The following is a 3634-nucleotide window of genomic DNA, read 5'->3' as shown; positions in this document are numbered from 1 at the left end:
GAATAAAGGGAGGGAAAAATTACTGCAATTTTGCAAGGTATTATGGAGACTGTAACTGACGTACTGTGTTCAGGTTTGTTGTCCTGACTGCAGAAGTTATGTAGTTACAATGAAGTTACTGATCAATTAATTAGATTGATTCCAGAGAGGATTTTTTCTTTTAAAGAGAGTTTGAGCAGTTCAGACCTATACTCTCTGGAATTTAGAAGAATAAGCGGAGACCTCATTGAGGTCTGGAGGACGTTAAAGATGATTGACAATGTCGGTGTGGTGGGAATAGTTCCTCATGCGTGGCAATCTAGAACAAGAGATCATAGATTTAGGATTAGGCAGAGCAGATTTAAAACAGGGGTGAGAAGAACTTACATCTCTCAAAGGGTTTTGAATCTGTGTAACGCACTGCACCAGATTGCAGGGGATTTGGGACATTGAATAAATGAAGGGGTATGGAGCGCGGGCAGGAATGTGGTACTGAGACCGCGATGATGTCAACCATGATTGTATTCAATGGCAGAACAGACTCACGTGTCTGGATTGCCGACTGATGCTCCTCGTTCTTATTCAGCCCTTCGACGCTGTTACTCAGGAGTGGAGGAGGACTAGGTATCAGTCAGGAAGCAGGCACTACAGATAAATCAGTCTTAATCAGTTCGATAGAACGTAATCAGTGATGACACATAGTGACCAGTACAGGGTCCTCAACTGTTTACAATAAATATCAATGATCAAGACGATAGAACAAATGTGTTGCTACTAGGTTTGATAAGATAAGAAAGACACTAAGTTATCAACAGAAAGTGGAGAGTCTGCAAATTGATATGAAAGATAAAGTCAATGAACAATACTTTGCCAAGTGGAATATAACGGAATGTATAACCTGCCAGCTTTTTCAGGAAGAATGGAAGGCAGTATGTTACTGAAATGCAGAGATATTACATGACATAGTGATGCAGTGTGTACTAGAGGGTTCACTCTGACCCGTTTAGACATGGGAAGTGTTGCGCAGTCTCCCTCATGGTCTGCACCTTGATTTTCCATTGCTCCATTACTCTCAGTACGCACGGGATATTTTGATGTGGTTAGTTGGCGATGGGGAATAGTGAGGGGGAAGATGTTTTGAGCCGTGTGTCTCGGGATCGCCTTTAGCCGAGAGGCTAATCTTTCTTTCCGAATGGAGACCCAAAGGCGATGGGGATGGCTGACTGCTTCTGAATGAAGAGGCTGCAGCTGCTGCCAGGGCAGTGAGTATTCTTCAACATGATGTCCTGTTCATGGGCACACTGTAACATTAATGAGGTGAGAGGTCCTTCAGTTCCTTTAGCTCTCGCTACCGATATTGGGACCCCACAGAGCCATGTACGTTATCGGGAATCCTGCTATACTGGGAAATCATGGATACACCTGGCATCTCCTTGCTGAGGGAGAAAATATTCACCTCATCCAGCATATACATCCTTCGTTACTGAATGGTGACATTGATGCTGAGATATTGGGAGATGATGGATATGTCACCCACTCCTGCTCGGAAAGTTCCAGAAGATAGAAGCTGAATGAAACTATCACTCTAATAGTTACTGGCAGCACCGTCCTCCTCCTGGTGTGGAGTTGCAGGTCGTGTTGAAAGAAGTGACGCTGCTCTGTGACCAGCTCCTTGTTCCCTTGTTCAATCAGGATCCCCTCACACTCTGCTCCTGGGTTAAGTTTAGCTTGGGGAGCTGTTCCTGGAGAACCCCTAGCAGATACAGCAGATCCCTTACCCCACCCACACTCACTCCGTGGTTTCAGAGCTTCCCCTCTCTGCGGCCTCTGCTCCATTTGTTGTTCATGTTACAGACCCAGATGCTGTAACTACAGTCCCCATGCTTCATCCAGAGTTGGGTCACCAAATTATCAGGTCTCCCTGAATGTCTGATGCAACTCACAGCACAACCTCCAGCAAACCATCCCCGCCACTTCCACTAACTTTTCAATAACAGGAGATAATCAGAAGCCCCTCAGCTACAAGTGTTATGGAACGAGCCAGACCACCACAAAATATTTTAAGAAGACAGCCTCGACCCCAACGTTTCCTTATTTTAAACGTAGATGTGAACTGTGTGTTCCAGATGTGTTGCGACTGGTCAACCCATTCAACGTTAAACAAAATGCAGTCCATTCAAACGCTCTAATCAAAACACAACCAAAGAGAAGAACAAGTTGGGATAGCTTCTCTATTGGAACAAACAATAGATACACTGCATTCTACTAATAAACTATGCCAACACAGGATCATCCCATAAACGTACCACTTGGCAAAAATGTAATTGCAAACACAAAATCTTATGCACAATACCCCAATCCAGGTGTAAGCAACTTCCAGAGAGTTTTCAAAGAGAATAGCTGTTGTGGATTATGAATTGAAACTTCCTACCCTTCTGGGACACCAAGCAGCTTCTGAATGCTGCAGCTAAATACAAAACGAGAAGACCTGGTCTGGGAGAGCTGGCTGCTGCCCTTCCATTGTGAACACGGTTTAAGAAAACCTAAAGGTCTCCTCAGTTATTTACTTCAGCCATTTTCAGGCGGCAGGTCAGCATCTCAGCCTTTCATAGGTTTCGTCAAAAAAAAAAAGAGAATATATCATTTTCAAAATGGCAGTATCCTCACACAAACCTCCTTTGACAAAATGAACCATCAATACACAAAGGTGGTTTCATTTTAAACCCATTATTCTTACTGTTTTAGTAGAGTATAATACTTATATATTACATTGACAGTAAGCATGCAAATATTCACAACTCCATTCTATTTCAGCCAGTTTACTCCTGCCATAGAACGCCTCTGTTTTTCTACACCCAAGTCTCGACAACTTGTCAGCAAGTACAGCTTCTCGTCCAGTCACCTGTATAACTTTCAAATTGAACAGACTAGAAGTTTTCTCCCTAAATTTCTCCAAAACGTTTCGGCGTTATGATCAGTATATAGATTTGTCTCAGACACATTAGTGGCAAGGTGTGTGTAGGTTTGTAGCTTAGTTCTCTGGCATGTCTCTGGAACTCCAACCACAACGCCATAAACAAACACATTGATCTAGATGCCATCTATCAACCCCTCAGAAAACGGACAAGAAATGATATCACCACAAACCCAGGAACCTCATCCAGGAGAAAGATATAAATACAAAGCAGGAGACAACAGCTTCGCATCACTTGGAGGTCGCCATTGATGATGCGACCTAACCAGATAATGAAACGTCTGGATATCGAACCTACAGCTCAGCGAGCAAACCTACGCCCTAAACGTTATTCGCAATTTAAATTCTGAAATGTTGTAACACCAACACCAAGCTCAATGTTTCTTTCCCAATTGTGAAATATTTCTGTTGATGGATTCACCGGACACTCCAACCTCACGTTACATAATGGAGCACTTCTCATCTCTCCAATAGTCCTTCTCAATGACATGTCTCCTCATGTCTCAGCATAAACGAATTACACGTTTCTGTACCTCTTAATGCTATAACCTCTTTACCTGCTACCCGTGGCCTATGCCAGTAAACCTTACACTCACAGGTATATATTTTAAGAAGATCTCACATACTCTTCTCAATCCCTCATGAAATCCAAACATTGATTTTTGGATAAACTCAAAATCA

Source organism: Hemiscyllium ocellatum, unplaced genomic scaffold, assembly GCF_020745735.1.
Source record: "Hemiscyllium ocellatum isolate sHemOce1 unplaced genomic scaffold, sHemOce1.pat.X.cur. scaffold_1020_rpt, whole genome shotgun sequence".
Taxonomy (NCBI): Eukaryota; Metazoa; Chordata; class Chondrichthyes; order Orectolobiformes; family Hemiscylliidae; genus Hemiscyllium; species Hemiscyllium ocellatum.
Note: the sequence above shows the minus strand (reverse complement) of the source record.